This window comes from Triturus cristatus, chromosome 6 (assembly GCF_964204655.1).
Source record: "Triturus cristatus chromosome 6, aTriCri1.1, whole genome shotgun sequence".
In the NCBI taxonomy this organism is placed as follows: Eukaryota; Metazoa; Chordata; class Amphibia; order Caudata; family Salamandridae; genus Triturus; species Triturus cristatus.
This window is the reverse complement of record NC_140589.1, coordinates 1,854,583,926-1,854,604,810: the sequence shown is the minus strand read 5'-3', so window position 1 is coordinate 1,854,604,810 and position 20,885 is coordinate 1,854,583,926. Positions and strand designations below refer to the sequence as shown.

The following is a 20,885-nucleotide window of genomic DNA, read 5'->3' as shown; positions in this document are numbered from 1 at the left end:
GTTAGCTACATAAAGTCGGATTACTTTTTCCTGATGTTCCCATCTTTGTCTTGCATTCCACGAATTAAAATGTATATAATTGTGTCACTAAACCAAAGTGCGCTTAAAAAACACACATCAACATACTTGAATATTACTCTACTGATTCACCACAACTTGTTCACTGAGTTTAAAGAACAAAAGCATTCTTTTCCATATTACCTTGCATTATACAATGACACCACCCCCAGTGGAGTTATGGTTCAGTCACACTTTCCACAGAAAAATCGTGATTTTTTGCCCAGATGTTTGGGCTACTGGGTCGGCTAGCCATCAATTTTGGCACTCACCTACTATAGCCAGCTAAGTTCCGACATGTCAAACTTCATGTAAATGTGTGCATAGAAAGAAGGTTAAGGTGGTAGTGATTTTAAAAAGATGTGCTTTCCCTTTAATGCTTCAATAAGAGATTTTGCTCTCAGCTAAAGCAAAAACAGCTGAACAGATTTACACCTTGAAAGTAGAAATTTTCTCAGAAAGCATACTTTTGTTGGTTTCAGTAAATCCTACAGCAGTTTTTTAGATATTGACATTGTAAAACGTTTTTGGTAGGCTTGAAACAGTTAGAAATACGTTGTACTGTCCATAAAGTCACAATTTTGAATAGTATTTTCTGTCAATCAGATGTGGACTTTTTGCAAAATGTGACTGCTTGGATGTCAATTTATTTTCCCTGACATTTTGATGATCACAAGTTTGTAAAAAAAAAAACTCAAATGAAGCTGTGTAAAACATTTTTTAAAAGCAATGGGAGGGGCCTGGGAGAGATGCCAGTCCCCCGGGCAGTGCTCAGGGATCGCAAATACTTTGACAATGGGGACACAAACAGAAAAAAACTGAGTCCAGTAGAGTAAAATTGTGATTTTCATGAAAATCGGAAGCACCTACTTGCCATTTTGTATGAAAAGATAATATACCATTTTGTAACGAATATTTCACAATTTTAAAAACAATTATGTTTTTTCTAAAAACAAAATGTATGAATGAGATAAGACCCTGGCAGGATGAACAGGCAGGCTCTGCTGGTCTGACTTAAGATCAAACCCTTCGGGCCCTCCCACTGTGCGCAACCAAAACCCAGCGCTGAATGGGTAGATGGCAGGCGAATCAAGTGCATGATAAAAAAACATAGAAATTCACAAAAAACACAGAGTTAAAGGTTGGTTATATTTCACCGAATACAAAACCGGTAAACCACTGAAATTTGCTAGTTATGCTATGCACGGCACGCAACACAAGCCATACTATTTTCCTTTCTGTGATTTTGGTTGGCAGCTTTTCATCATGCACCATTTGCAAATGGTAAACTTAGTATGGCGAGTGTGGCACATGTTACAATGTGCATTGCCTGTATTCAGAATATAGTTCTCAGATAGAGTTGCCACCTGGCCGGTTTTCATAGATGATCTAAAACCGGTATTTTCAAACTTTATCTGTACATTCGTCAAACAGCAAATTTGAATAGAAAGCACTTTTATAATGTGCTTTAGGGATGGACTAATTATACCGGACTAATAAAGTAAACCAAGGTTAAAGAACCATTCTACAATTGAGTTCATACGATTTTGGTTACATTCCTCTTTAGTATCACTTCGACCCTTTACAGACTCTTCCACTACAAATGGCCCTTATTGTTCTCTAGGAAGGGTGGCAACCCTACTCTCAGGATATTGTCTGGCATTATTATCATGCCCTAAATATATGCATGTACTTTAGGGATCGCCAGGGGTGAATATGAAAACATATTACATTCATCAAGCGATCGCCCTCCCCAAACGACTCTATGCAAAATAGCCGAATTAGGCCTTGCTCATTGTTTTACTAAATTTGTCCCTTTGTGGACGCCAAGAGGTAGATTGACTCAATATTATAATCATCATTAACGTCTAAGTATGTAGAGAACTTTTAATCGTGACTTATCAATCAAATACTCTTATGGCTGTTGCATTCTGCCTGTAGCTCAAGGGCAAAGGTTTCTCCAAAAGAGGGTGAAAGATTTGAACTTTAACTACAGCAAGTTTCTTCTAATTCATTTGTCAATTATTTTAATGCCAACACTGAGAGTAGAGACAAGCATAGGCTGGCTTGCAAGGAGCAGCGCAACTAAGGAAACAAAAGGGCTTTTAGCAAACAAGACAAGCAAACAGTTCTTTTCTTACAAATCTGTGAGTAGATTGGGGTTGTTTTCTTTTCTTCTTCCAATGATTGAACTACATCAGAAATACCACTTCTTTACCGCACTTGCAGACAGCTTTGAGCCAAGATTTACAAACATTTTATGTTGGGGATGCATAACTTTTTTGACAGAGCCCTGCAGGAGGAAGTTTTGGGGGATTTACTAAGTCAAGGACAGCCTGATTTGCGTTGCTTACTAAATAAAATAGTAACGCAGTGCAAGGCGCTGATGTGCATTTCCTTGTATGGGAGAGGTTTTCCTTGGGTGGGGCATGAGTGTTCCCTGCATCTACCCATATATTTTGACGCAAAGCCAGGTTTAATAAAGTCTGTAAAACTGGTTGAGCAACAGAATGGTGCATCTACCCAATCTTGGCATAATGAGGGGAAATATTTCCTTGTTCCTTCCTCTTTCCATATGTTTTTCAACTTTTTTGTTCACATACAAAGAGGAATATGTTTCTAAGGATTGCTGTTGTTCAGGAAGGTATTCCGTCCTGCACAAAAACAACCCTACCTACAACGCAGGCTCCCTTGCCCACCTACCGCACAGGCACTGTAGCAATATGGTGCAGGGGTGTCTGCATTGGCCCTAAGGAGCCAACATTGTGCCAGTGCAGGGACAGAACTGAACAATTCTAAATATTTGTAAATATGGCACAGTACAGCACTCTCCCTTTCACGCAAAGAAGCACCGAAACTTTCCTTGCTGCCTTGCTTGTGAGATGAGTAAATTTGCCCACAAGCTCATTTATTCCAGTATTTTGCATGAAGGACTTTTTGCTACTCCTAAGCGTTTCGTCAGCTAACCGATGCCCCACCAACTAATGATGTACCTTGTGCAGTTTAGCTGACTGATAGATCCTGGTCATCTATGGGTTCTGCTGGAATTTTTATCGGGGCATTTTCTAAGTCCCAGCTTTTGAAGGAGTTGCCCAAACACCACGACCAAGGTTTCAGGACCCGGTGGGTGAATATACTGTATTACAGTCAAATTCCCAGGACACTACCAGAGGTAGGGCACTCAATAGTGACTAACAGGAGGCTGGTGCATATTTAGTGCAAGTGCTATTTCAAGATGGAGTTCCGTCATTTGCATAGGGGCATGGCTCCATGCCAATGAGGGAATCTCTTTACCTCTGTGCCTGTGCCGTATTATGGATCTGGGTGCAAAGGCCAAGAAGCTGATCCGGAGGAGAAATGACAGTGCGCAACAAAATGGTGGGGCACTGTCATTGCACCCTCTGATGGCACCCCTCTGGAGAGGTCAAGAGGATACTATGGACACCCCCAGACATGTCCTTGCAGGAGGATGCAGACACTCACTGCACCCACTTGCAAGAGGTTCTCTCTCCCCTCTTAATGGTGCAGGTGGGCTGCCGTCTGCACAGTGAAACATGTGAGCGGATTTGAAGAAGCCACTTTGTATCTCACTTGAATGCACTGACCCCAGGGCTGCATGAGTTCACAGGTGCCCTGAGTGCTGCACATTGAACATAATGGAGTAGACTTTCTCTGTTTGCGCACAATATAGCTGATTGAAGTTGAGGCGTGGCCGGGACAGGGAAAGTCTGCCCTATTTGAGATAGGGCACTTGTTTTTTAGAGGACCTATACATCTTTTGAGGAATGTAAGCAAATGTATGGTATGGAGGAACAAGAGTGGATATTACCATTTGAGACATTTTATACAACGCAGACTGAAATAAGCATTTGCAATGCAATAGGTCTTGCGTTTTCGAAACTTTGACCTATTGCTATTGTAAGTGACAGTTCATGTTATTATTGCAGGTTTTTCAAACACATAAATAAAAGGCATTGTCATTGACAATGCCAATAGCTCAAAAGCTCTCAAATTGGGGAGAGGAGTTGGCCTAACAGCTAGGGCGGTTGACCTCGAATATGGGGAACTAGGTTCGACTCTCGGCAATGATGCTGAGCATCCTGTGATTCTTGGCAAATCACTTACAGGCACATGCATCAAAGCTTTTTGCGATCGCAAACAGTGCGATTCGCAAAAATTGGCCATTTGCGATCGCAAAAATAGCTTTTGCGATGCATGAAACAACTTGCCACTCGCAATTTAAGAAATCGCAATTCATTGCGATTTCTTAAATAGCGATTGCATTTAAGGAATCGCAAATTGCGATTCCTTAAATGCAATGCAACATGCCTTTTAAAATAGCCATTTCACTATTTGGGCCCGCTATTTTCTATGAAACCAAACCAAATGGTAAATAGCGGAAACTTTGAAAAATGCACTAATGTGCATTTTTCAAAGTTTTATGTTGCACACACACATGCCCTTAGGACATGTGTGTGCGCAACATATGTGCACAGATCAATTTCAGGGGTGCAACAGGGTGTCATTTTGACACCCTTTCACCCTTGAAATTGCATGCGCAATTTACGAGGACCTATTGGTTCTCGCAAATTGCGCATGCAATTTCCCATTCATTCCTATGGGCCTGTAGGCCCATAGGAATGAATGGGAATCCATTCCTTATTTGCGACTCGTAATTTGTGAGTCTCAAATAAGGAATGTGTAGGAATAGCTATTTTTATAGCGATTCCAACATGCATAGGCTTTTGCGAGTCCTTAATTGCGATTCCTTAATAATCGCAATTAAGGACTTGCAAAATCCTACCTTGATGCATGTGCCTGTTAATCTCTCCGTGCCAAGCCAAAAAAATTAATGTGTGTCCTCATGTAACGTAACTGGTGCTATGTAAAGCACTCTGATACCCGATTCGGGTCAAGTTCAGGGCCGGACTGGGAACCAAAACCGGCCCTGGCAAACTGCTCGGCATCCCTCCCCCTTCCCGGGGGGTTGTGGGGGGTGCCGCTGAGCTCTTTGCCAGGGCCGGTTTTTGGCCGATATTGTTACAGGGCCGATTTTGCCGCTATGCTGCAAAAACTGCCCTGTAACAAAAACGGCCTCAGGGGGCCCAAAATCAGCCCCCACCCATGCGGCGCACCAGGAAATTGCCCGGTGCCCTCTACAGCCAGTCCGGCCCTGGTCAAGTTTGCGCTATATAAAACTCCTGTGGCATTGCAAATGCTTGTTTTTGTTAGGGCTGATGGTTTCTTCTGTCCTTATTTTTCCAATAGCCTTTGATGCGGGGGAGGGGAGCAAAAAGAGCTGCAATCAAGCAACTCCACAAAGGGCTGGGGGAGATGGAGAGAGAACAGAAGTAGCCGGCATGGACTTTGCCTCATACTTTGTACCACTGTTTCTAGTGAATGGACAGCCCTTTTAAAGAATGCTAAAAGCTCATCTTTCACTTGTTGTTCCCGGGAAACATAGCCGAAGCAGCACTTAACGTAAGGCATGAGTTCAAAACACAAACCCTAATTTAAACTCTGGGCAATGCTGGCTTCAACTTGTTACAGTTGACTAAGTTTACATAAATGAAATCAGCAGGAGGGAAGGCGACAGTGATTAGAAGAGGAAAGCCCGCGGCACTGAGTTCCAGACCAGAACGACCAACTATTTAAGGAAATTAGAAAGATGCACAAGATTACAACAGAAATCACATACAAAGATGCTTAGAAGTGGGGAGGAGTGGGAAGAATAAAAAAGTAACTTAGTCCATGTTGTCAGCTGGACTGGCTGCTTGGAAGCAATGCTTTGCATGGTGCCCCCTCGCCTTGCATGCTGCCTGTAGTGAATGCCCCCAGCGCTGTTATGCTCTAAGTTTCTGCCCTCACTCTGGGCTCAGCTGCCTGACACATTTCCATCCTGATGCTAAATTAGCGTGACAAATGTTTCCGATGAAGAGAGAAGGATCAGCTAAAGTAATCAAACCTGCTGAAGCTGTAGGCGCTGGTTATAAAAAACAGCTGTTGGGGGAGAGCAGATTCTGTCTGCAAGGGCAGGCAGGAGAAGTAATTTAAGAAAATAGGGCTGACAGACTGTAAATAAAACATACAGAGTTACAGAAACAGAAAAAGGTCCAGTATTCATGGGAGGTAACAACAGAAGACAGGAGGGTACTAAGGAGAGACTAGTAAGCCTATAAGCAAATCTAAGGCCAAAGTTTAGAAACTACAGTGATAGAAGCCAAATAAAAAGGTGGTCGGAGAGTGGGCAGACCTTACAGTCCATACTTGAATACAGCATGTCTCGAAGAGACAGTGCAAGCGCTGCCTAAGCAAGACCAAAAAAGCAGTCATGAAAGAATTGCATTTGATAGATTCATTGCCATCCACCGGAGACAAGAATGGACTCACTTTTTTACACATACAAAAGTGCCAAAAATTATAGGGATGATGTGAGAAATTAGGTTGTTAGTTGACTGAGATGTGATACCTGGTCAAGCAACAATCACAATCAAATCTTGAACCAATATTTAAAAATAGAGCACATTTTTATAAATTATCTGACACCAAAACTACAAAATTCCAAAAAGTAGAACCAGAGTTGTGGACTTTTAAAGTGTAAGGTGCAAAATAGCACCTGAAAGATCAAAGCGCCAAAGGTGGATATCTAGTCACGCAAGACCAATTGAAATTCGAAAGTTGTGGCAACTGTGATGGAGCCGGTTCAGATACAAGAAGTGAATTGGGCCCAGTAGGCGTGTGTCTTCAGACTTAAAAACATTTCTGAAGAAGAATGTCTTAGAAGGTGAGGTTCAGCGGGGCAAAGCTGCAGGAGGTGTCCATTAAGAGAGCTCTGTCATCGGATGGTCTTGGGTCGAAGCAGCAGTGAAGATTTCTATGTTCAGATATAGTCGCTAAAAAGGAATTCGAAATACTACAATGGAACGAGGCAGAAGTGTTTAATCGAAGACAGTTTAACACAGTCAAGTGACCCTTTGGTGAGGGACTGCTGAAATTGATTTTCTGCTGCTGAGAAGAACTTCGAAAGCCTTTAAGTCAATATGACCGGTGACACACATCAGGCAGATAGGTGAGCAGGTTGATCCAGGTCTCCTCCTGGTTCGCAGAGCACTTTTTAGCCAAATTTCGTCCAAGTCCTCAGTTTTGGAAAAGGCCCAGCCTGGGGTTCAATGCAGGATCTAGGCACAAAAGCAGTCCTTCCAGGTGCAGCAGCAGTCTGTCAGAGTTCACAACTGATCAAACAGCAGGCAGTCCTCGGAGAGTCCTCCTGCAGGCCCAGTAGTGAACTGAAAAGGGGGTCTGACTGTGATTCACACCCAGTTATGTGACCAAGGCCAGCCTACAAGAAGAAAAGGGTTAATGGGAAGAATATGATAACTTTCTTAGAGTGGCATTTTCAAAGTTGTAAGAACAATCTGACTTCACCAATTAAGAGGATTTATCATTACAATTTCATAGGTACCAAACATGACATATTTGCCTTCTCTCAATTACTATTAACAGCTCATTAAATATAATAAGCACTAGCCAATGTTATCCTATGGTAGGTATAGGACTCACAGTAGTTAAAAACGATATTGGGAGTTGTTCACTACCAGGACATGCAAAAACTAAAAGAAAATGGCCAACCTTTTAATTACTGAGCACCCTGCCCTCAGGGCTACCAAGGGCCTAGCGTAGCGGCGACATATCTAATAAAAGTAGAGTTTAATTGCCAAGTCGACATGGCATTGGGACAATGCATTCAGGCTTCAATGGAAGGGCTGGGACATGTTTTAATCTGCTACTTAAGTGGGAGGTACAATAATGCAGCAAATCTACTGGTAGTATTTTGATAACAGGCCCTGTGCATTCAATCTTCCAATTTGGTAAATGCCAATCAAATAATGTGTAGAAGAGTGAACACAAGCATTCTGACACTGGTTAGCAGGAGTAAACTGCAGAGAGTCCTAAGGTCAACAAAAAGGAATCTCAAAAAACAGTGGAAGGTAAAAAGCAAAAGGTTCGAGGGTAACATGTAGAAAGAGCCAGGTACAATAGATGGAAATTTGATATGAGACATGGGCTTGTAATAAAAGCGAAGTAACACACACTATATGTGTGGCACACAGAGGCCCAGATTTAAGAAAAACTCAGAGAATGCAGGGCAGCAGCAAAAAATGTTGCACTGTATTGCATGACAGGAAGAGAGGACGAGAGTGCCTGTCTACAAAGATATGGATCTCTCCTCCCTTCTCCTTAGTGCAGGTGCTGAAACATTAGCGCTACATTGCGTGCCTGAGTCTACCATAAGTTTTGTACTGGAAGGCTACAGTTACACTACAAAATACTATATGTAGACACATTTTAACAGTTTTAAAATTTTGCATGTATGATGCATAGTGCAGCACGCTGCAAAGTTAGGAAAGAAAGGAGAAATAAATCCATTTCTCCACTTAATGCCTCATTTTAAATGGTGTTCAGTTTTGGCAGTATACCCTCTCTATCTTAGGTTATAAATAGGAATTTGCATCAAAAGGCATGGGGGGTAGCATGGGAATGGCCATGTACTACCCATGTAACACCCCCTTGGCACTAAGTAACTCAAAGCAGTGCTTTGAGCTGCTTTGCATTCCTTTCAGGTTACTTTCCAGCGCAAAACACGTTTTGCACTGGAAAGTAAATTAGGAAAAATAAATTATGCTGGGTAGAGTTTCTTTTGTGATGCTAACCCAGCACAAAATGTTAGTAAATCCTACCCAGAGTATCTATGATAAATATCATGATGGGGTGGTCCATGACACCATACGAAATACACAGGATGTACCGATGAAGCTGAAGGGCATGTTGGAGAGGATGCAAGACCACATACACATGGTGGAATTGACTCAAGTTGCAAATGTACAGAAAATAAGACCTGTCAGTCATAAAAGATATTATGGGGTTGCCACTCACAAGAGACCCAGTATTGTTTTGTGCAAGAATAGTGATACAATTATCAAGAGAGAATGGATCACGTTTACCTGTGTAACCAGGGTCAGGTATGGTGGCCTTCCTAAAAACCGTCATTCACGTACAAAGGTGGTAGGGTGGTATATCTTGATTATCCGCCTTTTATTCACATGATAGCATAATCATTGGGGTTTTTTTTGTATGCTATCCTCCACCTGGAGGTAGACCCACTGGTAATACAGTAGTGATCAGTGATGAAAGAGTGCTAGAGTGAAGTGAGTTAAAATGGCCTACTCTAAGATAAGCTACTAATCTAACGCACTGGTTTATCCATGTGGGCAGTCGACATGTTTCAGCCCCATCGGTGCCCAGCTGGGTTGGGGGGCTTTCTTCAGGACCCTAGGAAAAGTAAGGTTGCTAGATTAGGTCAATGATTTAACCTTCTTCTATAATTGTTACTGGTCATTGTTACCTATAACTTGTCTTCCCTGTTGCGGGCCTCCTTGGGGGACCGGCAGGCTTGTAATTAAGGCCTGTCGGTGTCTGCTCCTGCGACTTGTGCTCGCTCTGTAAGATTCAGTGTTCAGACTCTATTACGGCTTGTTAGATAATGCAATGTTTTGATGTGCACACCCTAGAGATCTGTTTGGAAGCTGCAAGCAGAATCTCAGTGGTGCGTAATCCGACCTTTAAATTTACAAACATTGTAACAAAATTACAAAATCCATTCCTAATGTTTGCCCTGATGGAAGTTTTGGAAAGCACCTAGACATTGTAGATAGAGTATTGCTCAATTTTAAAATGCAAGCTTTGCTATTCCAAATCAGTTATCAGCAGAAGCTCTTCATCAGGTGTTAGGCTCTTGTTAGATGCAATCAAAATTGCTTCTTGGTGTACCTGATAGAATTGCATCCTGAGTGAGATTCTTCTGTTAGATATGAAAAGACCTTTTACGGAGCATAGAGCTGCACCATGCAAGAAGAAAGAAGAGAAAAACTGCCCATTTCTACACATCTGCATGAGTAACTTTGCACTCTTTAACGCTCATAAAGCAGTAATCCCCTCTCATAAGTATGCAGCTGCCTGCAGACCCACCTAAACTAAGACATACAACTCAGCAAAAAAATTATACTCCCAATCCAGGCTGTATCACAGAGTTATTTCAGTTAGTCAACAGAAGAGATGAATTGCCATCTTAAGAACAGGCATGCAACCTGAACTAAAGAAAGAAAGAGTGGTTAGATGAAAAGAGATAGAGTGAAGAATGCCAGAAAGAAGAGCAGTGGAATGAAAAGTGATAGTGTTAAGCGTGGCACAGTAAAGAGTGTCACATAGGGTGATGTTTACAGTAGAAGAGAGAAAAGTGAAGTGCGCTAGAGTGAAAAACTGTTAAGTGCAGAGTATCACAGAAGACTGACAAGAGGTAGGGTAAGGAGTAGCGGAGAGAGTACAGGTGTATAAGAAAAATAAGAATAGTAGAAGAGAGAGGAGGGTTGGAGGGGAGATACTATGTGATGCACCTTAATGTGACTTGCAAGAGCCAATTGTTTGATAAAGATGTGTCTGTGTGCCGTCTCTGTGAAGATCTTTGATGCTTTTTCAATCTCCTTAATTTCAAAGGAGTCAAGCCATTATAAGGAAACAATGAAGTGTGAAGATGGTATAATGCCTGTGAAAGATGCGATGTTAGCCCAGGAGGGCTATGTTTTTCTAATTCAGAATGTTAATAATCCTGATTGTGTGTTGCAGATGCACCACATCCGGGCACATGCCCCATCGTGAATGTCAAGTGTGAGCAGCCGCTGCCTCCCCCACTGTGCCAGTGCGACAGCGAGTGCCCTCAGACTCAGAAGTGCTGCGACGTGTGTGGGAAGAAATGTTTAGATGCTGTGATCAGTAAAGTATTAGGTAAATAACTTCTTGGGTTTCAGGGGTCAATTACTAAGCTCTGCTGCTTCTTTTCCACATATAACATAGCATTACATTAACTAAGATAGGATAATATGACATAGAACAGCATAACATTACATAAAATACCATTACATGGCATTTCAGAACATTACATAAGATACTATAATACTATATGACACAGCATTACATAAGATAGGATAATATGACATGACATAGCATAAAAGAATACTAATTCATAACACAATTCATAACACAACATGACATAGCATAACATGGGATTACATAATATAGTATACCGCAACGTGACATAGCATAACATTACATTACATCAAATAGCATAATGCAACATGAAATATCATGACATGATGTTTTTATTAGCCACACTGAGTCTGATTACTTCCTCCTGATGTTTTCATCTTTGTTTTGCTTTCCACCACTTAAAAAGTATATAACCGTGTCACTAAACCCAAGTGCACTTAAAAAACACACATCAACATACTTGAATATTACTCCACTGATTCAACACAACTTCCTCACTGAGTTTAAAGAGCAAAAGCATTTGATTCCATAGTATCTTCCATTATACCCAGTATCGATATGGTTCAGTCACACATTCCACATAAAAAGCATAATTTTTGCCCACACGTTTGGGGTACTGGGTTGGCTAGGCATCAGATTTGGCAAATGTAGCAAGCTAAGCTCCGACATGTCAAATTTCATGCAAATGTGTGCATAGAAAAAAAGACACGGTGGTAGTGGTCAAAAAAGATTGTCCTTTCCCTTTAATGCTTCTATAGGAAATTTTGCTCTCAGCTAAAGCAAAAAAAACTGAACAGATTTACACCTTGAAAGTTGAAATTTTCTCAGCAAGCATGCTTTTGTTGGTTTTAGTAAATCCTTTCAGTAGTATTTTAAATATTGACATTTTAAAAATGTTTCTGTAGGCTTGAAAGGGTTTGAAATACTTTGTACTGTCCATTTAAAGTCACAATTTAAAAAAATAATTTCTGTCAATCAGGTTTGGACTTTTTGCGAAATGTGGCTGCCTTGGTATCTATTTATTTTCCTGAAATTTTCAAAATCATAATTTTGTAAAAAAACAAAGAAAATGGTGTTATGTAAAAATTATTTCCAAAGCAATGGGAGGGGACTGTGAAAGATTCCAGCCCACAGGGGAGGGCCCAGGGCTTGTAAAACTGAGATTTTCATTAAAATCACAATAAAGCAGCTGCCATTTTGTATGAAAAGAGTATATATCCACTTGTAAAAAATATATCACATTTTTCATCACAATTATGTTTTTTTCTAAAAAACTAAATGTATCAATCGATCATGGCATTTTTAAAGTGCACTACATACCCGCTAGGGTCTCAAGGCACGGGGGGGGGGGGGAAACTGCTGCTGTTCAAAGAGCCAGGTCTTGAGGAGTCTCCTGAAGGTTAGAAGGTTTCGGTCTGCCGCAGGCGGATGGGGAGGGTGTTCCATGTCTTGGCGGCGAGGTGGGTGAATGATCTGCCTCTGGTGGTTACTCTTCGGATGCGGGGGACGGTGGCTAGGATGCGGTCTGCGGAGCGGAGCTGGAGGGTGGAGGTGTAGAGGCTGAGTTGGCTGTTCAGATACGCTGGTCCGGTGTTGTGGAGAGCCTTGTGTGCATGGGTGAGGAGTTTGAATGTTATCCTCTTGTTGATGGGGGAGCCAGTGCAGGTCTCTCAGGTGGGGTGTGATGTGGCTGAGGTGAGGGATGTCGAGGATCAGGCGCGGAAGCGTTCTGGATGCGTTGGAGTCGTTTCAGGAGTTTAGCTGGGGCTCCTGCGTAGAGTGCGTTTCCGAAGTCCAGTCTGCTGCTGACGAGGGCCTGGGTGACCGTCCTTCTTGTTTCGGTTGGGATCCACTTGAAGATCCTGTGAAACAGGCGGAGGGTGTTGAAGCAGGAGGAGGAGATGGCATTGACCTGCTTCTTCATGGAGAGGGTGGAGTCGAGGATGACCCCTAGGTTGCGTGTGTGGTCAGTGGGTGTCGGGGGTGCTTTTAGTGCAGTCGGCCACCAGGAGTCGTCCCAGGCCGAGGGGGTGAATCCGAGGATGAGGACCTCCGTCTTGTCCGAGTTCAGCTTCAGTCGGCTGTTTCTCATCCAGTCGGCGACAGCCTTCATTCCTTTGTGGAGGTTGTTTTTGGCGGTGCAGGGGTATTTGGTGAGGGAGAGGATCAGCTGGGTGTCGTCGGCGTAGGAGATGAAGTTGAGGTCGTGGTGTCGTGAGACATGGGCGAGTGGGGCCATGTAGACGTTGAACAGCATTGGGCTGAGGGATGAGCCTTGGGGTATGCCGCAGATGATCTCAGTGGCTTCAGAGTGGAAGGGGGGAGGCGGACGCTCTGTGTTCTGTCAGAGAGGAAGGAGGTGGTCCAGTCAATGGCCTTCTCTTGGATTCCGGTATCGTAGAGGTGTGTTCGTAGTGTGTGGTGGCAGACCGTGTCGAAGGTGGCTGTCAGGTCCAGGAGGATGAGGGTCGCGGTTTCTCCGTTGTTGAGCAGGGTCCTGATGTCATCGGTGGCAGCGATGAGGGCAGTTTCGGTGCTGTGGTTGCTGCGGAACCCGGACTGGGATGCGTCCAGGATGCTGTTCTCCTCGAGGAAGCTGCTCCGTTGTTTGTTGATGGCTTTTTCGATGACCTTCGCTGGGAACGGGAGCAGAGATATGGGTCGGACGTTCTTGAGGTCCTTGGGGTCCGCCTTGGGTTTCTTGAGTAGGGTGGTGATCTCCGCGTGCTTCCAGCTCTCCGGGAAGGTCGCTGTCGCGAAGGAAATGTTGATGGTTTTCCGGAGATGGGTGCGATGGTGCTGCTTGCTTTGTTGAAGATGTGGTGTGGGCAGGGGTCTTCCGGGGATCCGGAGTGGATGGTGTTCATGATCTTGATGGTGTCGTCATCAGTGATGTTGGTCCAGGCGAGCAGGCGGTTGGTGCGGGTGGTGGTTGTAGAGGTGGGGGTTTCAGCGGTTGCCGGGGTGGAGGCGGCAGCGAAGCTGTCGTGGATGTCTGCGATCTTGCGATGGAAGAAGGTGGCCTGCGAGTCGCACAGTCTTGTGATGGTGGGATGTCGTTGGAGTTGGCGCTGGGGTTGGAGAGTTCTTTCACGATGTTGAAGAACTCTTTGCTGTTGTGTGTGTTGTTGTCTAGGTGGTCTTTGAAGGAGATCCTTTTGGCAGAATTGATGAGGTGGTGGTGTCTGTGGGTGGCGTTCTTGTGGAATGTAGTAGCTTTCCGGTGTTCGTTCACGGATCCAGTTTTACTCGAGTTTTCAGCAGGTTCGCTTGGAGGCCTCGAGGTCTTCCGTGAACCAACTGGCTCTCTTGCTGGTGTGGGTGTTGGGGGGCTTCTTGAGTGGGGCGAGGGTGTTGGCGCAGTCGTCGATCCACTGTCTGAGGCTACGGGCTACGGCTTAGGGGTCGGTCTGGTCTGCTGGTGGGCTCTGGGCGAGGGTGGTGGTTAGCTGGTCCTCGGTGACTTTGCTCCAGCGGCGGCGAGGCATCTGCTGGGTGCGGTGGTGTGTGGTAGGTTTCCGGAAGTTGAAGTGGATGCAGCCGTGGTCGGTCCAGTGGAGTTCGGTGGTGCGGTTGAAGAAGACGTGGGAGCTTGCTGAGAAGATGGGGTCAAGCGTGTGGCCAGCGGTGTGGGTGGGTGAGGTGACAAGTTTTCTGAGTCCGAGGTTGGCGAGGTTGTCGATCAGGATGGAAGAGTTGGGGTCGTTGTTGTTCTCGAGGTGGAAGTTCAGGTCCCCGAGGAGGATGTAGTCTGTGGAGGTGAGGGCGTGTGTGCTGATGAAGTCGGCAATGGAGTCGCTGAACTGCGGTTGGGGTCCGGGGGGTCTGTAGAAGAGGGTCCCTCTGAGGGTGGTGTTGGGGTTGGTGTGGATCTGGAAGTGCAGGTGCTCAGGGTTTCGTCGGTGTCGAGATTTTGAGAGTGTTCTTGTGGATGATGGCGATTCCTCCTCCTACTCCATTGGTGCGGTCCTTGCGGGTGATCTTGTAACCTTCTGGGATGGCTATGGCGATGTCGGGTGCCGTGGAGGGGTTCAGCCAGGTCTCCGTCAGAAAGGCGATGTCTGGGGCGTCGGTGTCGAGTAGGTCCCAGAGTTCGACGGCGTGTCTGCGGGCAGAGCGGGTGTTGAGCAGGATGCATCTGAGGAAGTTGGGTTCTTCGGTGGGTGGGCTGGCGGGCCGGATGCTGGTGAATCTACAGTTCCGGCAGGAGAAGGGTCCTTGGGTGTGCTTCGGGGCGGCCAGGCAGCAAGTGCATGATCGTCCGGCGTTGATGCATGGAGGGTGCTAGAGTCGTAGCGGAGGCGGGCGTCATGGCGCTTGTGGGGGCCGGGGACCTGGCGCTATGCGCGGTCCAGGCGTGGATGGGCGCAGACGGGCTTGCCTTAGGCGCACGGCCTCCATAAGAGGGGATGTGGGAGGGAGGAGCAGCTTGGAGGCGGGAGTGGGGCGGCAAATGGGAATGCGGGGGCGGGGCTGCAGGGACGCATTGGCGGGAAAAAGAGCGGTAGGAGTACGGCGGGGGCGGGGGAAAATAACTGTCACAACACAGGCACAGAATAAGAAAGGCAGGGGGAAAACTATAAGAATGTCAGAGGGGAGAGAGGAACAGCAATTTGGCACAACAACAGTACAATAAGCAATAAGCAGCAAGGACACAGAATAAAGAAAAGGCGGGGGAAAAAACGATTAGAGTGTCAGTGGGGAGAGAGGAACAGCAATTAAGGCACAACGACAGTACAGTAGGCAATAAGCAACAGCAGTGCAAGGACAGTCAGACCTGGCCGTGCGGCAGCGTGGGGAGTTACCTGCCTGCGAGCAGGGTCAGAGGTCGCTCCTTTCACTGCTGCGCAGCCTCCATAAGAGGGGATGTGGGAGGGAGGAGCAGCTGGGAGGCGGGAGCGGGGTGGCGAATGGGAATGTGGGGGGCGGGGCCACAGTGACGCAGCTGCGGGAAAAAGAGCGGGAGGAGTACGGCAGGGGAGCGGGGGGAAAAAACCAGTCACAACACGGGCACAGAATAAGAAAGGCAGGGGGAAAACTATAAAAATGTCAGAGGGGAGAGAGGAACAGTAATTTGGCACAACAACAGTACAATAGGCAACAAGGGCACCGAATAAAGAAAAGGCAGGGGGAATAAACCATTAGCATGTCAGTGGGGAGAGAGGAACAGCAATGAAGGCACAACGACAGTACAGTAGGCAATAAGCAACAGCAGTGCAAGGACAGTCAGACCTGGCCGTGCGGCAGCGTGGGGGGTGACCTGCCTGCGAGCAGATGTATGAATGAGACAAGACCCTGGGAGGATGCACAGGTAGGTGCTGTAGGTCTGACCTAAGATCAAACCCTTTGACCACCTCCCACTGTGCGCAACCAAAACCCAGCATGATAAAAAATCATAGAAATTGCCCAAAAAACACACAGTTGAAGGTTGGATATGTTTCACCGAATACAAAACCATGAAACTACTGAGATTTGCTTGTTATGCTATGCATGGCACGCAACACAAGCCGTACCTTTTTCCTTTCAGTGGTTTTGGTAGGTAGCTTTTAATCACACACCATTTGCAAATGGTAAACTTAGTATGGCGAGTGTGGCATATGTTGCAATGTGCATTGCCTGTACTCAGAATATAGTTCTCAGATAGAGTTGCCACCTGGTCGGTTTTCATAGATGATCTAAAGCCGGTATCTTCAAACTTTATTTGTACATTCGTCAAACAGCAAATTTGAATAGAAAGCAATTTTAAATGTTCTTTAGAGATGCACTAATGATACCTGTCCAATAAATTAACAAAGGTTAAAGAACCACTCTACAATTGAATTCATACGATTTTGGTTACATTCCTTTTTAATATCACTTTGACCCTTTATTGACTCTTCCACAACAAATGGCCCTTATTTTTCTCTAGGAAATGTGGCAAACCTACTTTCAGGATATTGTTTGACATTAATATCATGCCCTAAATACATGGACGTCATTTAGGGATTGGTAGGGGTGAATATGAAAATCATATTATATTCATCAACCAATCACCTTCCCCTAAATGATTCTTTGCGAAATAACATAATTAGGCCATGCTCATCCTTTTACTAAATGTGTCCCTTCGTGGAATGTCAAAAGATAGATTGATCCATTTTATAGTCACCATTGATGTCTAAGTGTACAGAGAACTTTCAATCCTGACTCATTAATCAAATACTCTTAAGGCTGTCACAATTTGCCTTTAGCTTAAGGGCAATGTTTTCTCCAAAAGAATGTGAAAGGTTTGAACTTTAACTACAAGTTTCTTCCATTTCATTTGTAGATTGTTTTAATGCCAACACTAGCATTCCTTTGGGTCTGGAGGGAGCCTAAACAATGAAAAGTATGGACAAGTATTGGCGGGCTTGCATGCAGCAGCGTGACTTTAGAAACAAAAGTATTTCACTGATTTGTGAGTTAAAAGTCAATGCAAGGGACATAAGAAATTTTAATTGGCCCCAGGCAAAGATTAGGCAAGCAAACAGGTATTTCCTGACAAATCTGTGAGTACATCCGGGTTAATTTATTTTCTTCCTACAATGATTGAACTACATCACAAGAACCACTTATTTACTTCTCTTGTAGACAGCCTTAGGCTGAGATTTACATTTTGTGTTGGGGTTGCACTACTTTTTTGACACTGCCCTAAAGAAATAGCTATTTCAGGATTTACTGAGCCAAGCACAGCCTAATTTGCATGGCTTACTAAAAACAAAAACAGGTGAGAATCTGGGACGGCTGGACCTTTGGCTAGATCCAGAGAGTGCGTGCTGTAGGATCCCTAGGAAACTCCTGGTAAAGGAATTTTATGAATTTAAATTATCAAAACTTATAGGGGCTATAAAGGAGGGGTCTCTTACTAACTCATTTGTTAAAATGAAAGATGTGTACCACCAAGAGAGAGTTCTTGACAATATTAGCCCAGTCTTGACCAGAAAATTGTTCCTTCAGTGGAGACACAGCTCACTCCCACTTAGATCATACACAAAGCAGTGGTCCAATCCCCCCTCATCAGGGCAATGCTCTCTATGCACCCAATCCCGGGAGGATGACCTACATATGATCTTTTTCTGTAAAGCAGACCGTAGACCCAGAAATGACTGGCTTGTTCCCCTTCTTAAGACCAGGGTCTTAGGCATTATCTACATGCATACAGAGTGTTAAAAACAGATCTCTCGCCCCCGGTTGTGTTTGCGGTAGCTAAATCTTTAAGTGCAATGTGGCACATTCGAGCAAGTCATTTAAAGCAGATTGAGACTGGGGATAATAGAACTATTGAATGAATTGTATCTTGTAACTCGTTGTTATTTATGCTTCTGCTCAAAATGTTATGTGTTATTTTTTAATCCGAATGTTAATTCTTTTTTAAATGTTTTTATTGTTGTATATCTTTTATGATCTAAATGGTCGAAATAAAGATTATAAAGAAAGAAAAAACTAAAATAGTAATGCAGGGTATAATGCTGATGTGCATTACCTTGTGTCGGAGAGGCTTAACTTGGGTGGGTCATGGACATTCCTTCCATGTACCGATGTATTTTGATGCAAAATCAGATTTAATAAAGTCTACAAAACTGGCTTAGCAACAAAATGCTGCACCTACCCAATCTTGGAATGATTAGGAGAAATATCTCAATATCTCCTTGTTTCGTCGCTCTTTCCATATGCGCTTCACCTTTTCAGAACACATACAAAGAGGAATATGCTTCTAAGGATTGCTTTTGTGCAGTAAGGTATTCCTTTCTGCAAAAAAACAATAATAACTACATTGCAGGCACCCTTCCCAACCTACAACACAGGCACTGCCACACTATGGCACAGGGGTGTCTGCATTGACTCTAGGGAGCCAAAAGTGTGCCAGCGCAAGGACAGAGCTGAACAGTCCTAAATCTTTGTGAATATGGCACAGTTCATGCAAAGAAACATAGCCTCTTCCCTTGCTACCTAGTTTCAAAGCTTAGTAAATCAGCCCGCAAGCTCATTTATTGCAATATTTTGCATGAATGACTTTTCGCTGCTCCGGAGTGTTGCGTCAGCTACCAAGATGCTCGACCGACTAATGATGTACCTTGCACGTGTTAGCAGGCAGATAGATGCAAGTCTTCTGTGGGCTTTCAAGGAATTTTTACTGGGAACATTTTCCAAGTCCCAACTTTTGAAGAAGTACCCCAAACACCACTACCAAAGGTGAATGACCTAGGAGACAAACATACAGTATTACAGACAAATACCCAGCACACTACTAGAGGTAGGGCAGTCAATAGAGACTAACAGGAGGCTATCAACTTTCTCATCCTCCCTGAACCAATCCATGATAATCTGGATCTCCTCCCAGCCCACAAAGGGGACAGACTTAAAGCATGCAGAGAAGGCAAATAAAGGGCTATAGTAGAACTGTCGCGATATTATAGAAAACACCCGGGCACAAAGGACATGTGAACCCCAGGGCACCATGGTATTACAGAAGGGGCCACAAACGTTTGTTCGGTCCCTTCTGTAATACAGATATCGCTGGTGCACATATAGTGCTAGCGCTATTTCAAGATGGAGTTCACTCATTTGCATGGGAGCGCGGCTCCATGCAAATGAGGGAATCTCTTTACTTCTGGCCTGCACCGTATTAAGACGTGGGTGCAAAGCCACAGAATATGAGCACTGAGAGTACGCCACAAAAAGGTGGGCCATGGTAATTGCACCCTCTGATGGCTTCACTCTGGAGGAGTGAAGGGGATCCTATGGACCCCACCCAGACATGCCCCTGCAGGTGGTGCATTCAATCACTACACCCTCTTGCAGGGGGATCTCCCTCCCTTCCTGAAGGTGCAGGTGGGCTGTGGCCCACACAGTGAAACATGGAGCGGATTTGGAGAAGCCACTCCATATTTCATTTGAATGCAATGTTTGCAGGGCAGCACGAGTGCATAAGTGCCCTGAGTGCAGCACATTCAACTAAATAGGGCGCACTTTCCCTGTTTGTGCACAATACATCTGTTTGAAGGTGAGGTGTAGACAAAACAGGAATAGTCTGCCCTATATGGGAGAGGGCCCTTGTTTGATGAAGGAACTATTACGTCTTTGAGGAATGTAAGCAAATGTACGGTATGGAGGAGCAAGAGTGGATATTACCATTTGAGTCATTGGAAACAACACAGACCTAAAAAGGCAATTGATACAAGTGCATTCAACAAATTCATTAACATCAAACGGGGCAAGAATGGACTCACTTGTAGTAAATGTAAGCTGGTCAGCAGCCCAATAAGAGTAACAATGGAGGGGACACATGAAAAAGTGCCAACAATGATAGGGATGGTGTGAGAAATTGGGTTGTTAGTTGAATGAGATGTGAGCCCTGGTCAAGCAACAACCACAATCACTTGCAAGGAGAACCACAAATATCACAAAATAAACATGCCTTAACACTGGGTAGCTTGGCACAAAAAAAATCAGCCAGTCTTTACTTAGAGGCAATGTATAACGTATTTATGCATCACACAAACTGTATATTTTCTGACACCAAAACTAATAAAACTCCAATGAGTAGAACCGGAGTTATGGATTTTAAAGTGTAAGGTACAAAATAGTATGTAATAGATCAAAGCGCCAACTGGGGATATCGAGGCACGGAAGACCAGGTCAAATTCAAAAGTTGTGGCCGAATGCAAGAGAGCCGGTTCAGATACAAGAACTGGATTGGAGACAGTGAGCGCTTGCCTTTGGACTTGGAAAAAATTCTGAAGAAAAATGTCTGAGAAGGTAAGGTTCAGCAGGGCACGGCTGCAGGAGGTGTCCGATAAAAGAGCACAGTCATTGGATGACCTTGGGTCGAAGCTATAAAGATTTCTTTGTTTGGACGCAGTTGTCGAGAAACTGACAGAGTCAAATACCTCTTCGGTGAAGGACCACTGAAATGGATTTTCTGCTGCGGA

At 44.4% G+C, this 20,885-nt stretch overlaps 1 long non-coding RNA gene across 1 annotated transcript in view; it reads left to right on the top strand.

The window, feature by feature from the left end:
• Positions 1–20,885, top strand: part of LOC146822198 (uncharacterized) — a 70,872-nt gene that overhangs the window by 23,558 nt on the left and 26,429 nt on the right. The window contains exon 2 of the long non-coding RNA XR_014962817.1: positions 10,738–10,896. This is a non-coding gene — a long non-coding RNA (uncharacterized LOC146822198). The remainder of the gene's footprint in view (positions 1–10,737; positions 10,897–20,885) is intronic.